The sequence below is a fragment of the Girardinichthys multiradiatus genome, chromosome 11 (genome assembly GCF_021462225.1).
Source record: "Girardinichthys multiradiatus isolate DD_20200921_A chromosome 11, DD_fGirMul_XY1, whole genome shotgun sequence".
Taxonomy (NCBI): domain Eukaryota; kingdom Metazoa; phylum Chordata; class Actinopteri; order Cyprinodontiformes; family Goodeidae; genus Girardinichthys; species Girardinichthys multiradiatus.
In genome coordinates, this window is record NC_061804.1 from 26082288 (window position 1) to 26101352 (window position 19065).

Genomic DNA, 19065 nt, shown 5'->3' on the forward strand with positions numbered 1-19065 from the left:
GAATCGGAAGAGCGTGGTGTATTAGGGCTGTTGATTTAATAAATATTCACGTAGATAGAGAGAGTTTGTGTTTATTTTGAGCAAGAGTGATTTGTCAGTCAAAATAAAGTCGAAGATCCTCCACCTTTGGTGAAGCGGTTGATTAAACAGTAACCTCTAGTAATAGTTATCAATTATTACTGAGAATTTAACAATTGTAATTATCAAGGGCTTTGAGCTACAAATTACAACACCAGAGGACATCTCTGATTTCGATTAATAAATAAGGATTTTTGGTTAAGGAATACATTTTTCTCAAATTATGATTTTAAATTATAATTCTTGATAAATATTAATTAATCAATAATCAGAATCAGAATCAGCTTTATTGCCAAGTTCGTACATACAAACAAGGAGTTTGACTCCGGTACACTTTGCTCTTTGGTTTTGTTTTTGTATTACAGAATATACATATTTACAATGTACAATATACACATATATAATAAAATGGTGCATTTGCAACATCTGTATGCTGTTGTTTTGTACTCTATTGAATGTTCAACAGAGAAACAGCCTGGGGGAAGAAACTGTCTCTGTGGCGTCTGGTTTTAGTGAACAGTGCTCTGTAGCGGCGGCCTGAAGGTAAAGCTCTGAACAGCTTGTGCGTAGGGTGTGTGGGGTCTGCAGAGATTTTAGCAGCTCTTTTCCTGACCCTAGACCTGTATAAGTCCTGGATGGAGTGAAGGTCAGCCCTGATTATTCTCTCTGCAGTCCTGATTATTCGTTGCAGTCTGGACCTGTCCTGTTTTGTGGATTAGCCAAACCACACTGAGATGGATGAAGACAGGACAGACTGAATGATGGCAGTGTAGAAGATGACCAGCAGCTCCTGTGGAAGGTTGAACTTCTTGAGTTGCCTCAGGAAGTACAGTCTCTGCTGGGCCTTCTTTCTGTACTTCCTGAGGCAACTCAAGAAGTTCAACCTTCCACAGGAGCTGCTGGTCATCTTCTACATTGCCATCATTCAGTCTGTCCTGTCTTCATCCATAATAATCAAAATTCTTACAATAATTATATAATACTATTACATACTATTACTATTTAATTAGTATGTTTGATTTTAGTAGTCTTTTAGAAAGGATTCACACTAAACACTAAGTTAATTCATTTTTAAATTCCTTTGCTGTTTTTACATAATTATTGGATCCCCCTGAAAAAACAGGTCTACGAAATCCTTAAAAGCATTAAATGAATATGCCATTCAGGCCCAAGACGACTTCACGTAAGCTTCTGACCAGAACTGTACGTAAGACCGTAGAATCACAATAATAAAACTACCCTTCAGTGTGTTTAAATTATGTCATTATTCATCAGAGGATTCACCTGTCGCCTCTGTAATGTTTTATACTAATGGGTCAAAATTTTAAAATGTATCTAAAAGTCCATTAATAATCATAACATCCTTTTTAATGTCTTTCTTGTTGCAAGATTTACAAAATGGGTTCACTCTCTTTTGCTCTCTTGCATTAAATAAGTATTTTAAGTACTGGGGTCACCCACCACACTGCTTCTTTGATCAGTTCCCAACCTTCTCTCGCTGAATCTTTATGCCTCTTTGACCTCATCCATACCCACAACCCTGCTGATAAAATTGCTCCCACACTCAAGAAAACTCCCCTCTTGACCTTGTCATAATGAGACCTACTTCTTTACACCCTCCCGGGACACAAGGCCATTTGGGTCACCTCTCATGAGGTGTGGGGATAATTGGGTACTTTAAAAATCCCAGTGAGAATTAGACTCAGTGAAGGCATATTCCCATATTTAGCACATCCTATTGTCTGGTTGCACTGGGAGAGAGAAGCTTGCTGTTTTTGATCTCATTTCTGGCCTCTCTTCTATCTGGGTTACAGGCAGGCTGTTATTGGAACAGCCACCTGTGGCACCAGGAGAAAGTGGACTGCAATGGATAGCAGGGACTTTTAACATGACAGCCCTGGTGCAGAGGGTGTCAACTAATCACAATCATTAGTGTGAGAGTTGTGTATGACTAAATGGAGAAAGTGGCTGTAATGAGATGTGACATAAGAGGAGATGGACTGCCCTGCCGTGTGCTGCACCTGTATCAAATGGAAAACCATGTTCATCCCCAACCCTGGCTCCCAGCTGGCCAATAACTGACAAATCATCTTGAGGACATCAAAAGATGGACTGATCTGCTGATTCTAGGTCAGAGCCAATGTGTTTTTAGATGTTTTAAACAGACCTTTCACGTTTTAGAATAACATGTTCAACAGCATTATAGTTTCAAAGTAAACGTTCGTTAAACAGACAGTGACTTGCAGAAGTATTCACACCCCTTTACCTTTTGCACCTTTTGTTGTGTTACGATCACAAACTTCAATGTATTTTTATAGGAATTTTCTCTAAATCTGCAAGTTCAGTATGCATTGTGGTTATTCCCCATTACTCCGAAACCCCTAAATAAAATCTGGTGCAACCAATGACCTTCAGAAGTCACCTTATGAGTAAATAAAGTCCATCTTTGTGTGAATAAATCTTAGTAAAAATACAACTGCTCTGTGAAGGCTTTAGAGGTCATTTAATTTGACTTAATAACAACTCATGGAACATTGTTCAACCGATCATTCAAGAGTGAGGAACAACTGCAGGACAAGGCAGGCCATTAAAAAAATTGTAAGGGTTTGTTTAGATTTTTTTTTAAGTGAGGTTCTGTGAAGTTATTTGTGGTAACAGTTCACCTACATGTAGTAGAACGATGCCACATCAGTGTGAGCTTCAGTGTTGTGCCAGTTAATCCAAGAAGGAGTTCCTTAAGTGTTATAGTGATGGTTATATCTTAATAGCCCTGCAGAGTGTTGAGTTTTACTCCAACTGAAAGGCAAGCCCTCCAGATGAAATCTGTAACTCTTGAAGTCAAGTCGGCCATCGCTGGCTTTGCTGTTTGTTTTTTTTAAACAAATGTCATTCAGATTTGTGGTAGGGCTTTTATGCTCCCTTTTTACGAGTGGGAATCATTTCAGGGCTGATTACAAGCACCGCCAAGACAAAGTGAGAGTTATGTTTGGGATACACTGTCATCAGCTGTATGTCCCTTAACTGCTCATCTGTGACACGGGAGGCCTGCATGTTGTCATGCTGTTTCCTGTAGGAGGTTTTCAGATATGGAACAATGGCTGAATGCTGCATAAATCCTGCATTAGTCCGGCGTGTCTCCACTCAGAGACGACTGCCCACGCCAGGTGAAGTTACTCAAGTATGGCTTGAAGACAGCATCGCCTCTCCTCTTATTTTTAGAATCACACCTGTCTTTTCTCAAAAACGTCGTGATTTGGGTTTACTTTGAAATTTGTTTTTTTTTTTTCAGATTTTTCTTTCAGTATTCCTCCACTTCCTGTTTTATTTTTAAACTGATCTAATATTTGCTAACTACTGTTACTTTTGGGCGTTGTGTTTCTACCTAGTTAAATAAAGAATATATGGTTAAATAAGGAATATATTTGTTTTATAGTTAAATTAAAGAACCACAAATCTATATCTAATTATATCTTTCTATATCTAATATCCATGTACTATTAGTGTCATTAGTCCTTTTTTTTTTCTAGTTGACTATAGCATTAAAATGCTTAAAATGGCAGTTTTATTACTTTTACATTCATAAGCAGTTCTTTATATATTTTGGCTGAAGTTACATTTTGTAGAGCTATAGGAGCCCACTTGTGGCTCCAGAGTCACAGGTTGCAGACCCCTGGCCAGGATACTGAAACTGTGTCCCAAACTGAAAATGCAAATGACATTTAGAAGTTGTTGAATAACAGCTTTTGTTTTATGTTACCCTTTTGAGACTTATTTTTTGCCTTTTGTTTTTTTCTATATATGCCTTTTGCTTGTCTTCTGCCCTTTTAACTCTCGTTATGTTGCGGTTTCCTGCATTACCAAAACCCAAACCTGTGAAGTCTGCCTTGCTCACAGCATTGTTTGACCCTAACTTTTACCATCCTAAAGCCAACCAGAGCTGGTTTGCTTTAACTGGCAATCCCAATTTTAAATAGTTACAGGTAAGAAATGTTTTTTAAACAAGAATATTTTTAAAGTGAAGTGTACAATAAATGTGGAATAGAAATTAGCTTTCTGGCACTCAAAGAGAAATCCTGTAGAATTAGAAAATTGTTTGTTGATAGATTCAACTTTATCTCTTCTGTCAGCATTTATGCATAAAAATAAGATTTTATGACTACAGAGACATTCATGCATTTTTCAACACGCCCACCCATCCTCATTCTGCACACATTTCAAAGGCTTAGCTGAGGAAAAAGAAGAAGACGAAGGTACAGTTCAGTAGAGTTGGAAAGATTTGCTCGCAGGATGAATGAGTAAAAAAAACGTTTTTCTGCATCCTAGCTTTATGGTTATGGCATCTATGTAACAGTAGTATCTACTCACATATGTAATATTTGCCATTGCATAATTTTACCTATAATCATCCTATTTTTTCCTGAAGGTTTCCGAGTACTTCCTGTTAATGTGTTGTACACATTCACCTATACACCCGCACCTGAACATTTGGAGCTAACAGAATATCAAAACAGAGCTATTTAGTAAATGCTCTGTCAGAGATTTGCCTCCTACTGGGACAAAGCTTATTCAGCAGAATCCAGGGGATTGGCAGGATACTCCTTGCCCCTCAAATCCACTGCAGTTTATTAAAGTTATAGATAAGACAGGACAACGAGGACAGGAAGGGATGGAAGAAAATAAAGGGAAGAGATGAGATAGTAAAGCAGCCTTTCATTTGGCAGGTTGATGTCGTCCCAGTATAGCAACATCTGCTTGTGGAAACTGCTCCTACTGCGGAGAAATCCTGAATGTACACTCGGATGGCTTGATTAGGTTCTTTAGTTGTTCTTCCGTGATCATTTATGGTCATTGAACAATTAAAAACAAATATTTTTGTATCACCTCTTAATAGGCACCACATAAATTTGCTTTGTTACCTGGGAACTAATCAAGGAATAACTAGGACTGATCATACTTAGGCTAATTTCCAAATATTAGTAAATTATTAGGTAATGACTAGCTATTTAAAAACCAAGTAAGGAGCAAGTCCAACTACTGTGTCATTGTTGTCTAATGATCAACAGTCTGTTGTTAACCATTAGGTAACTTACTTCCTTATTAATTAACCATGAGTTCTTTTTTTTTGTTTTCCTTGAAGCGAGGTCACATTGTTGTTACCCATTAGTTAAGGTTAAGGAAACTGTTACCTGTTAACCCGTTTTTACTCATAAAGTGATCAAATATTAACTCTGCTGTTAACCATTAGTTATCTATTACTTCATCATTACCTAACCATTAGTTATTATTTTTGTTTCCCCTGAAGTGTAGTCACACATCAAAAACTGTTGTCAACATCAGTTAACTATTATTTCAAAATGTGTTTTTAGCAATTTGGTAACTGTAACTTCAACATTACCTAATCATTACTTAACCTTTGTGTTTTGCATAGAGTGAAGTCACGCATCAAACTGGTTAACAATTAGTTAACGATCACTACCTAAGCATTAGTTAACCTTGTTTCCCTTAAGTCAACTAGGTGGTCGCTGAAGTGTTCATTAGTTCATCATTAATACATTATGAAGTTGCAGTTAGTCTGTAACTTTTCCTCAGCTTTTAAATAGCTAAATATGATAATTATCCAATAATTGGGAACTGAGCTTAATTTGATTGATTTATTTAAACTTTTATTTTACTTGGAAGATCCCATTGAGGTTGAAAACCTCTTTTTCAAGTGAGTCTCTGCCAGAATAGTCAGCAGCAGATACAATTAAGTTACATAGTAATACACAGAAGAATGGGACATCTGTTTAAAGAAAAAACTAAGAAAAACATATAAATATTATGGAATTGAGCTAAAATCTCCTCAATACCAATTCAAAAGCTCTCAAGGATATATTGTCTGCGATCATCCTTGTTGAAAATAAACTAAACTGATAAATTCTTAATTTGTTTCTATGTAAAATGACATATTTTTGTGGGCCTCATTTGGAAGTGTTACTGAGATTTTTGTTAGAACCAATAGAGTCCATTCTGAATGAGCACCCCTTTACCAGCTCAGGTGTGGTTGATCCATCAGAAAGGTGAAACTGCTATGCAAATGAACTAGAAACATATATTTGGCACACCAGTGCACTTTATCCCAATATCTGCTTTTCTCTTTGATATTAATTTCCAACTTGATCAAAGTGACGATGTGAGGCAGCTCGTGACTCCTCTCGCCCTACACTCATTTAGCCCAGATTCAGGTCATGCTGTGATGCACAGCAAAGTGCTGCAGTGGGCTGCTTGTAGCTATATCATTAGCTTGCAGCACAATGTAATATTCTTAAGAGTTCATTCCACCAGAACTCATTTAGATTGAATGTGGATGGTCCAGTGAAGTCAAGGCCATGAAAGAAGATATTTTTATTCCATTACTTTTATTGAGCCCCTCACCGCCGCATGTTCCTTTCTTACCAAATGGCCTTGACAGACAATGGAGCCGCTGAATGAGCTGTTTAATAGTTAATGACCACTTCTATAATTACTTGAACCTGAAGCAACAGTACACATGGCAGAAACTTGTTTTGCTTGATTGTTACAGAGAAAAACAAATTTTACTTCTTGCTTGGAGGGCAAACCTTTAGGTAAACAAAGGGCCAGCGCAAAGATCTCACATCTCCTGTAATAGCTGAAAAAAACTGAAATAACATTTCGCTGGCTTCTATACAGGATTTCCCTCTTGCCAATCATCACTTGTTCTGCAGCGATTGATGGAGCCTGTGCAACTACACTGCAGGAGGCAGGCTTTCTGCCGCCTTGTCACAAGCAGCTGCTTTGTCACTTCCTTTAAGAGTCCGGTGTCAGAACCACCTGTGTGAGGGCACCCCAGAGGGGGGCAATGTTTCTGTTGAACAGTACCTTGCAAACATATTCACACCCACTAAGCCTTTCACATTTTATCATGTTACAACCACACGCATCACTGTATTTAATAGGGATTTTATGTGATAGACCAACACAAAGTAGCTTATAATCTTAGTAGAGAAGAATAAAAATACATTCTGAAAAGTGTGGCATGCATTTGTTTTCTGTCGCTTTTATTCAAACATCCATAAAGAAATTCCATTTGAATCAACTGCCTTCAGAAGGCCCCTAATTTCTCAGTATAAATCCAGCTGTTTTGTGAAGGTCTTAGATGTTTGTTAGAGAACATTAGTGGACAAGCAGCACTATGAAACAGTGGTGATTGCTCTAAGACTGCAAGGGAAGCTCAGCTTCCCCTAAAATGTCAAAAAATAAGTGATCAAATACTGGTCCTTCTCAAAATATTAGCATATTGTGATAAAGTTCATTATTTTCCATAATGTCATGATGAAAATTTAACATTCATATATTTTAGATTCATTGCACACTAACTGAAATATTTCAGGTCTTTTATTGTCTTAATATGGATGATTTTGGCATACAGCTCATGAAAACCCAAAATTCCTATCTCACAAAATTAGCATATCATTAAAAGGGTCTCTAAACGAGCTACGAACCTAATCATCTGAATCAACGAGTTAACTCTAAACACCTGCAAAAGATTCCTGGGGCCTTTAAAACTCCCAGCCTGGTTCATCACTCAAAACCCCAATCATGGGTAAGACTGCCGACCTGACTGCTGTCCAGAAGGCCACTATTGACACCCTCAAGCAAGAGGGTAAGACACAGAAAGAAATTTCTGTACGAATAGGCTGTTCCCAGAGTGCTGTATCAAGGCACCTCAGTGGGAAGTCTGTGGGAAGGAAAAGGTGTGGCAGATAACGCTGCACAACGAGAAGAGGTGACCGGACCCTGAGGAAGATTGTGGAGAAGGGCCGATTCCAGACCTTGGGGGACCTGCGGAAGCAGTGGACTGAGTCTGGAGTAGAAACATCCAGAGCCACTGTGCACAGGCGTGTGCAGGAAATGGGCTACAGGTGCCGCATTCCCCAGACCTGGGCTACAGAGAAGCAGCACTGGACTGTTGCTCAGTGGTCCAAAGTACTTTTTTCAGATGAAAGCAAATTCTGCATGTCATTCAGAAATCAAGGTGCCGGAGACTGGAGGAAGACTGGGGAGAAGGAAATGCCAAAATGCCAGAAGTCCAGTGTCAAGTACCCACAGTCAGTGATGGTCTGGGGTGCCGTGTCAGCTGCTCGTGTTGGTCCACTGTGTTTTATCAAGGGCAGGGTCAATGCAGCTAGCTATCAGGAGATTTTGGAGCACTTCATGCTTCCATCTGCTGAAAAGCTTTATGGAGATGAAGATTTCATTTTTCAGCACGACCTGGCACCTGCTCACAGTGCCAAAACCACTGGTTAATGGTTTACTGACCATGGTATCACTGTGCTCAATTGGCCTGCCAACTCTCCTGACCTGAACCCCATAGAGAATCTGTGGGATATTGTGAAGAGAACGTTGAGAGACTCAAGACCCAACACCCTGGATGAGCTAAAGGCCGCTATCGAAGCATCCTGGGCCTCTATAAGACCTCAGCAGTGCCACAGGCTGATTGCCTCCATGCCACGCCGCATTGAAGCAGTCATTTCTGCAAAAGGATTCCCGACCAAGTATTGAGTGCATAACTGTACATGATTATTTGAAGGTTGACGTTTTTTGTATTAATAAACACTTTTCTTTTATTGGTCGGATGAAATATGCTAATTTTGTGAGATAGGAATTTTGGGTTTTCATGAGCTGTTTGCCAAAATCATCCGTATTAAGACAATAAAAGACCTGAAATATTTCAGTTAGTGTGCAATGAATCTAAAATATATGAATGTTAAATTTTCATCATTACATTATGGAAAATAATTAACTTTATCACAATATGCTAATATTTTGAGAAGGACCTGTATATACTGTTGTGTGTACATGTCATTGACTAAATATGGGCTACAACGCGCTCAACTTTTGTTCAGAATCAGCTTCTTATCTCTGGTAACGATGCGGCTTTCCTATCACTCATTCCCGTAGCTTCACAGTGCTTTAAACAGTGAGTTCAATAGCAAAGCAAAAATGCTGGGCTTTGTCCCGCCCATCGGACTCTCAGCGTCTCTGGGGGTTTATGGGGCAGTGGGCTGGCCCGGATGCTCAGCTTCTGCATGATCATTGGATGATCAGTCTGAGGCTGAATCCCTTTTTGATTGACATCAAAATGAGCAAATCAGAGAATCAGCGATCTTAAAATTGAGCTTGCCTCCTTGAAAGACCAGCATCCGCCACTGCTATAAAGACCAGTAGTTTAAAGCAAAGTTAGGTGAAAAAGATTTTCAAAGATCTGAACCTCTCACAGAGCACTGTTGAATGGAAAAATGGAAAGAGTATGGCAAAAGTACAAACCTACCAATGTTGGCCATTTGGCCAAACTAACTGACCAGGTAAGGAGAGCATTAATCAGAGAAGCAGCCACAAGGCACATGGTAACTCTGGAGGAGCTGCAAAGATCTGAAGCTTACGTGGGAACACTGGCAACAGTATTACTCATGCACACCATGAATCACTCCTTTATGGGGGAGTAGCAAGAAAAAAGCCATTGCTAAAATAAAGCCATAACAAGTTCACTGTTTACAACATACCATGCAGAGGACACAGCAAACATGAGGAAGAAGGAACCAAAACAAACCTTTTTTAGCCAACATTGATATTTCGACATGTGACAGGAAACAATGCAAATTACCCTGAACACTTAGACCCCACTGTAAAACATGGTGGTGGTAGCATCATGCTGTGGGCCATTTTTTTAGCAATCTCTGAGCCCATTAGAGCTGGAAGGTGGCGGTTTACCTTTCAGCTGGACAGTTCATCTTAACATATAGCCAGAGCTACATTGCAATAATTTAGTACAAAGCATATTCATTTGTATAAGTGACCCAGTCAAAGTCCAGAACTAAATACATCTCCACCTGTATCTACCTCTCTTTCTGAGAATTTTTGCCTAATTACAATTGTGGTTTGTTCCAGGAAAGCTTCAGAAATAAATTATCCTGAATCGATTTGCTTCATCTGAGGACTAATCATATCCTCATCATCAAACCATTGCACTTGGTCATTATCATCTAAATCAAAGTCTGGGAACTTCAAAGTGAACTGTAGTCTGGTTCATTGCTGCTCTTTTTCAGTGTAAAACTCTTTTTATCGTCAGCTACTGTTGGAAGGCAGAAAGAGAATTACAGCAGGACAGTAGAGAGTAAGTTGCCCACAGTTTGAGAAAGCAGTAGGAGCTACCGGGGGAAACAGACGATGTGGCGGCCATAGCAGGTACATGATATTTCCTCATTAAATTTCTTGGAGCTAGTTTACCAAAGAGACAAGGATATGGTCACATGAAAAAGTTAGGACCTTTTTATTTCTTTATTAAGGAGTGTTGACATATCGATGTCATTTCTCTCTGGAGAGTGATTGGCTGTGGCTAAATAACCATAATAACCGTGTTTTACCCACTAAATATAGGATATTGTTGGGTCCAGCTATAGATTACAACATTTAAAGGCCAATTTTATCTTTTCTGGAATTTTTAACCTACTTCCAGCACATCCCAGGAAGAGAAGGACAGCAGACTTCCCGTGACGTCACTGTTTGAATAAAAAACCCGCGTTTCAACAAACAGTCCTCTTCCACACAGGTCCCCAGCGGTACCAGAAGGAGAGGCAGCACGCTAATGTCTCTTGCTGGCAAGCAGACATAACTCATCAAACTGGATCCAAGAGTGTCATACGATCATGCGATCGCGTGCAGCAAAGTTAAGTAAGGATTTGCATATAAAGAGTGTAATGAGACAAGCTTGACTTGGCTTTCCTTCTGAGGCCTCCAAAAGCAGCCCTAATCGAAGCGGAATTCCTCCACGGCCTGGAAAAGAAGGCCGGGACTGCAGCGCACACCTTCCTGCGTGCACCTTCAGGTAGTGAGAGCTACCCCGCCGCATAGCGGCCACTCAAGGAGCCGAACGTGCCTTTGTGGTATGGTTCAGCTGGGCCAGCTAAAAGCCCTTCCCCACAGCTACGGAGGTTAGCTGCAAGCTAACCCTTTCTTTACCCACGCGTGGATGTTTTCCTTCAACGTCCGGCTCGTACTGCCGGCCCAGCCAAACTGCACGCAGAGCGGCGTGCTGGGTTGCGGTACCTTTGTCCTTCCTTCAGACCAGGAAAACCACTTCACTTGGCATGTAGAGACAGGGTCTCTGCTGGGAACTCTCTGGAACACAGTTTGTTTCTGTAGACCTCAGAAAAAAAAGTCAAACCACGCTTTCACGTATTACCACATTCATGAATGAATAATGGATACACAAACAGCAATTCTTTCCTACTTAACTTCGTGCATATGATTGCGTGATGGGATAACACTCTTGGATCCAGTTTGAAGAGTTATGTCTGCTTGGCAGCAAGGAGACATACACACTGTGCAACTCCTGTCCGGTTTCCGTGTGAATCCCCATGGAAAGAGGTCTGTTTGTTGGAACGTGGGTTTTTATGCAAACAGTGATGTCACGACAAGTCCGCTGTTACTCCTGTTCCTGTCTCTGGCTGAGCTGGAAGTAGGCTAATGCGAATTTATTTTGAAAGTTCCAGAAAAAGTCTTACTGGCCTTTAATGTTGTAACCCATGGCTGGGGTCACAACATGATTGTCTGACCATCTTGGTATTAAAGTTCAATTATCAATACACAGTCTACAAGTACCTCCAAGTCTAAATACTTGTTAGCTGAATTCTTCAGAAAATTGTATTCAAGCAATCATGTTAAGGTGAGTGAATCTTCATCTGTGCAGGCATATAGGTAGCTTCTGCACAGATGTTGTATGCAGCATGGGATTAACTAATATTACAGTATTATCAATGCGATGCTGGAGCCTTATTTGCCTAGGATGGTGTATCTTCATACCCTCAAAATACAAGCTAGGAGATCAACACATTTTGTGTGATCAGTGATCGACTGCTGGTAGTTCAAGAATCTTTTTATGCAGTTGTTAGAGATTTTGTTCTATCTCTCTATCTGTCCTCTTCTGCTCCTGACAAATTAAGGCTGTGGAGGTAACTAATCAAAGGGGCAAACCAAGTCATTCATCATCCCAGTAACATATCCATCTCTTCAAGAAGGATCTCAAGGTGTTCCCAGGCCAGAAGGAATATAATGATACTTCAGCTGCTTGTACCCAGGATGTAGTTTTTACAGTCCAGCCATATTCAGATCTCATGACCAGAAGTTAGTGACGGAACATATCTGAACCAGTTAATCCAGATTCTTCAGGATTGGGGATCGGTCTCTGCCTCAGTTGGAGGGGTTTGAGTATGTAGGTGTCTTGTTTACAAGTAATTGCAGAAGAGGGTGACAGTTGGATGGATGGATATTTTTGTTTCATCTGCAGATATGAGTGCGCTGCTTCAGTGAAGAAGGTATACTATAGTTGTCATGGCAACAGTTTGTGAAATGCAAGGTGCTCAATATAATATTTTAACAAAGAAAACATTAACAGAAGCACAATTATTATATTAGGCCAACATTTTGCCTTTTTAGACTCCAAATGTGGACTTTGGTACCTGTTCAATGAGTGTTATTCAATACTGTTCAATACAGTGACAGCACTACTTTTTACAATATACACTATTTATTTTTCTTCTAATTGCATAAAAGAAAAAACATGAATGTATGGTCATTATTGAATATATTCTGCTTTCCTGGTAGTTTAGAAGTTTCATTGTGGGACCCGTCATATAACAGCTTCACTGCACACACTGACAGGGTGTGTTTCAGCCTCAGCCCGTATTATCTCAGCCTTGTTTGCATACAGTGTCTGTCACTATCCACCAATATTTGCTAGGCAAATTGTGAACATGCTAAGGGTTGACCAGCCATCAACTAATGTCCTACAGATTGCCGCCTGCCAGTACCATTTGCCAAAAGAGTAAATGACCCAATAGTTTGTTTTTGGTGAAAATGTTTATGTCAAAAGACAAAATCTCAGAGGTACAAACATCCCCTCACCACAAAGACAAACATTTAATTTGTACAGTGCCTTACAAAGGTATTTACAGCCCTTGAACTTGTTCTTTCTCTTGTCAGATTAGGCCAAAATTAAACCTTTGGGCATACATGAAAACATTATTTGAGATGGAAAACTAAGAATATACATACCACTGAACATCACCATATCCTTGTGAAACATGTTAGCAGCATCATGCTGTTGGGATTTATTTAGCAAGGGCAAAAGAAGGTGCTCAGAGTTGATAAGGAGATGGGTGGAGTTAGAGACAGAGCGATCTAGAAGGCAGGAACCCAACATGCTGCAAAAAAACGTAAGACGGAGGCAGAACGTCATTGTCCAGCAGCACCATCTCCCTAAACATACAACCACAAACCATGTAGGGGACACAGTAGACATGTGGAAGTAGGGTTGCAATGCGTAGAGGTGGAGCACGTCACCCATATACAGAGGCTTCAGTCCTTGATGCAGCTGTCCCTGGTTAGAGTCCGGAACCTAGCAACACGCCACAAAAACACATGGAGGAAGGTGAGATGAGATAAAAGTTAAACTTTCTGAGTGTAAAAATGTTATGTGTGGCAAAAACAAAAAAACACTTTACATCCCCCTATAACCACCATCCTAAAAGTGAAATATGGTGGTGGCAGCATTATGCTGCCACCACCATATTTGATGCTATGATATTGGATGCTTTTCTACAGTGGGGTTAGAGTTGATTAGAAGACGGACAGAGCTAAATACTGTTCAGCGCTAGAAAAAAACATGAGACCGTGGCAGAGGTTAGCCTTCCAGCAGAACAACACCAGATACACATCTAGAGCTACAAAGGATTGGTTTAGATCAAAGCATTTTCATGTGTTATACGGCCCAATCGAAGTTCAAACATAAATAAAATCAAGAATCTATGGAAAGACTTGAGAGTTGCTGTACACAGATGCTTTCCACCCAATCTGACTGAGATTGAATTATTTTGCAAAGAATGGGTAGCAATCTCCATCTCTAGATGTGAAGAAATGGTAGACACATTTCCCAGAAGACCTGTTGCTTTCGCAAACGTTGGTGCCACAGATTTTTATTTTTGTAAGAGAATTAAGAAAACTATGTATTATTTTGAAAAAGTGGTAATACGTTTTGAAGTCATACAGGTATGTAGCATCTTCACATGCACTAAGAAGCTGTAACCAGGATGCTGTGTCGTAAGATCCGATACTTTTACCATCTTGTCCCATGTGCTGTGATTTACTGTACTGTGCTGGGCTTCGCATCTAGGCCATGTGGGCAACCTGCCTTCTGCTGCATGAGTCTGAAATGGAACTCTGTGCCGGTAAGCCTGCTGTATAATCAGGGCAGTGTTTTATTTAAAGGCTGTAACGTGGACACTGACAGTTCTCAAGGGGGCAGGGGGTTGATGTTTCACAGCCCGCTTTTCACAGAGATGATCAGACCTCCTTCTAACTTTTAACACCTCAGCTGATTTTTGTGTTCCAACTTCAGATCGGGAGCACTCTGACACTGGACAACTGCTTTCATAGTTTGTCAGCTGCTTTGATGCGCAATAACAAAGACATTAAGTTCTGACCTAGATAGAAACAATTCAAGCAAAGGAAAGGGCTTGTGGTGGTTCCATGTATTTATGCCTACATGATCAGTGATTTTATACTGTTCATTAATGCTGTAAACATGTGGGTGGATAAGTGTGTGTGATATTTGCTAAAGTGCCTATAAAAGCAGGGAAAGGTATATATGGTAATATTGTGATCTATTTAGTCTCGGTGAAAATAACCCTTTTAGTAGATGTCCAAGACCAAGCCATTGCAGGAAAGGTACCATCAACGTTTTGAATGTGGACACCAGCACAAAAAGGTGCAAAAGCACAAAGGAACAAATGGCCAGCAAACAAGACAACCATAAAGGGAAAAGGAGTTTCATTTGACCCGGTTTGACATACAACTTTATCAGTAATACATCTATTTAGTCCACCAAACCTTTCTCCAGTTTGGTTTTAGAACCACAGCAGAGCTAAAAACAAAAACTCTGGCTTTTTTGGTTTGTCGATCTTTTGGACCATGAGAAAGGTTCTAGATACAAGCTTCTGAAACAAGCTTCTTCTGTAGGTTGACTGAGCAACGCCTTCAGGATAAGGTGAGGACCACCATCATCTGCATTGAACAGAATCAGTAGAGGTGGGTTAGACAGCTGATCAGGATGCCCCCTGGACCCTTCCCTTAGGAGGTTTTTTGGATGGGCTGACCCAGAACCCACTGGAGGGAGTATTTAAGCCTTCTGGTCTGGGAACATCTTAGGATTCCCTAGAATGAGCCGAAGGGTTAGCTTGGAAGAGGGATGTCTGGGCTTCCCTTTTAGACCAGTTTAATAGAAAACATGGTCCAGTTAATGTCTCAGTGTATATTGGATGTATTTGGTACATCATGTGATACCACAAATGGTATCTGATGCGTCAGTCAGCCAGTGAGCTCAGATGAATCCACAAAACATGACTTTAGTACAAGACAGGCTGAAAGCTCTTTCCCATACATTTTTCTGAGATTCATTCCAGAAAACAAAATCAAACGGTTAGTAACAGGGCAGACTGGATGTCAGGTCACATTAAAGGTAATTTCTGTCCTAGTCAGGCACATGATGAGATACTCAACCTGGACCATTTCAAACATGCATCACTGATTGCAGCTGAATCTTTTCTTTTCACATAATCCTAGTCTGTCTGACTTTGTGTGATAAATTGCATTAACTTGTCTATGATGGCTTAACTATAATCTTTATGTAAGAAACGTCTTTGTAGCTTTTAGGTTTTTAAACATAATGCTTCCTATAACATCCCAAACATGTTAGATCATCTGCACCATGAGTCACATGTTTAAGCCTGTTGTTTTCAGCCTATTTATGTTCACACTAAGGTATCAGATGTATTGTATCAAATGGCATTTCTCTGCACTGAACATACCCTCTAATGTTTTATTTTTCAGTACCCTAGATATCCTATTACCTCTTTTTTTTTTTTTAAAGGTTAGTTTCTAATAACTCTTTAGCGCCTGTGTAAATAACTGTGCAAATAACTAATGTTGGAAGTCTTAACAGAAACAAAATCTTCAGTTTCCTTTTCTCAGTAAGTCAGTTCTGTTAAATATTGGGTAAAGTTCCATAATAGCTCTCCTACAGTTCTGACAGGATCCCATTCCTCCTCAAATATGCATATACATCAGTGTTCGCAACAACTTTTCTGCTTTTTCTCTGCATCATATCCTCTGAAAGTTGAAATGACAGGCTATGTTCTGTCCTACATAAACTTCCTCTCCACTCAGAATGTGCTGTGTTTTCTGTTAGTTCTCCTGGATGGTTTGTAGGCTGTATTGAGTACACAGATCTACATTATATGCAGGGTTTGACACCAGTGGGCTGCTATCACACTGTTAAGCTTCTCTGAACTTGTATTTAATGCATTTAACACATGCACACACAAGCATGGTTTGTGACGTCTAAACCAGTTTGGCAACCAGTAGCAATCCAGTGTGTATTAGGAAGAAGTGTGATGTGGAACCTTAAAACCTCCAAAGCCTGTGCAATGCAGAACAATATTTGCAAGGAATTTTGAACTAGTTTACTAAATTATTTGAAGGAGAAGAAATATGATGAAGCATATCTACATTTTAAATGTCTTACACAACATGGGAAGGTAAAATTAACCAGAACAATTCTACTATAAATAACACTGCCTTGCAAAAGAGCTCATATCCCTTGAACTATCTTCCATCTTGTCATGTTACAGCTACAAACATCAATCTACTTTGTTAAGACTTTGTGAGATAGACCAACACAAAGTAATTGTGAAGAGGAAGAAAAGTCTGAAAAGTATGGGAATGCATGTATTCCCTCTGAGTCAATCATTTCATAACATAATTTGCTGCTATTCCAGCTGCAGGTCTTTTCTGGTATGTCTCTTCTAGTTGGCAAATCTACAGATAGACACCTTAACCAATTTTTCTTTTCAAAATATCTCAAGCTCAGTCAGATTGGATGGGAGACAGTTTGTGAATATCGACATTCAAGTCTTGCACCTGATTCTCAGTTTTATTTTTGTCATAGATTTGCCATTCAATATTATGAATATGCTTTGATCTAAGCCATATTATTGTAGCTCTGGCTGTAGGTTTAGGGTAATTTTCCTTCTGGAAGGTGGGCCTCTGCAGGACAATCTGATTGTCCTGTGTTTAGATTAATTCATTTTCCCATCTACTCTGACCATCTTCCCTGTCTTTGTTGAAGAAATCCCCATAGCACGCTGGTCAAAGAATTTCCCCTCTAGCAGCACAATACCGTCCCTCTTAATCATGACCCCATTTTAGAGTCCTATTCTATTAATCCTAGCTGTGCAATTCAGGCAACTGGACCTGCTTTGAACACTCTTATTGTTTCAAAATAAACTCTTCAGACCCCGCAGGACACTCCGCTAAGAGCATCGAGGGGGTGCCGAGAAGCAGGGGCTGGGACAGACGGTAGCTTGCCTCGCGGCGGACCCTCAGCTCGATCCGGATATCCAACTACGAGCTTTTTAACTGCAATAACTTTAAGATACGCTATTGGAACTGGAATTACTGTGGCTGCTGGCACCAGATTGCCCTCCTATGGATCGTTCGAGACGTTTCTCGAAGACTTGATCCTACTATCATGCTGGAGAGGTTATTTCTCATAAGGGCCCAAACTACCTCCATACTAGTCAATGGGCAGGTCAACCTAGAGCATAATTATGTCTAATTATGTGATGGAAAATCACAAAAATACACACTGAAATTTGTAAATGTAACATGACCAAATGTGAAAGTTAAAGAAGTACAAAACGTTTGTAGCTTTGTTGCTGACAACATTCGAACTGAAGAGCTGTTTAGTAAAATTAACAGAAAGGTATCCTTTTTCTTTTGGCAGTGTTAACATAGACATGAATGCCATTTATACCCAATCTCTTTCTGATTGTTGAATCATAATTACTGAACTTAACTGAGGCAAGTGACGCCTTGAGTGTTATTTAATGTTGTCAGACAGGTTTAAGTTTAGTTATTTCTTGATTTTGCAGGTCTGGTATTAACAGAATGTTTTTGATGATCTGAAACATTTAATTGTGACCAAGATAATCAATAATAGACAGACTTTGTAAGGGGGCACATCATTTTAAAGAGCACTGTATACCTGTACATCTGACAAGGTAAAGTTCTCTGTCACAAATAGGAACGGGTGATAAAGGGTGAGCGAATCCAAATGAACTGAGCTCTTAAAGAACGCTAAGTTAAAAATAAGATGAGATTCCAACAGTTTCCTCATTAGGAGAGTGAAGTTAACCAAGTATTAGGACACAAAAGGGAGGCGGTTGCTGTACTGGATGGAAACCCACAGTGTTTGCATGTCTGCTTGTGTTACAGGTACTACGACAAATGAGGGAACCAAGCAAGAGCTAAGAAAGCTCCTGCTAAGCCACAGTTTGTTGAAATGGACCATCTTCTCATTTTGAACCTCCCGTGGACGAGATGCAAACTCTTTTTGGAGTTTGTCCAGTGTGTGTGTTTGAGGGGTCTGCACACACCGTTCACGTCCACGCTTCTGGGCATGTCTTTGTGGCTTTCTTGTGTAATCTGTTTGCACATTTCCCCATGTAACCTGTAATCACATATCCCTCCTCTTGCAGGTGTTCTCCTGATGCATTCCTTGCTGCATGAATCTTGAGTATTGCATCACAAAAGTCTTTTATGTCTGACAACAGTGAAATAAACTATTACTCTTGCAGGCTTCAGAGGGAGCAGAGCAGTGAGTTAGACAGCTGGTTAATGCATTTATGTTGTGTATTTGAATGGCTTAGTCAACCAAAGAGTTCAGCAAAAACAAACAGGAGCAAGAAGTTAGTTTCCTCGACAGAGAAAAAGACAAAACAGAAGGGAAATCTAAAAAGAAATGAGGTTACAGAGCATCTGTCAGGAATCCCAGTAACCTGTCCAACCTAACCACTGAGACTATAAAAAAAA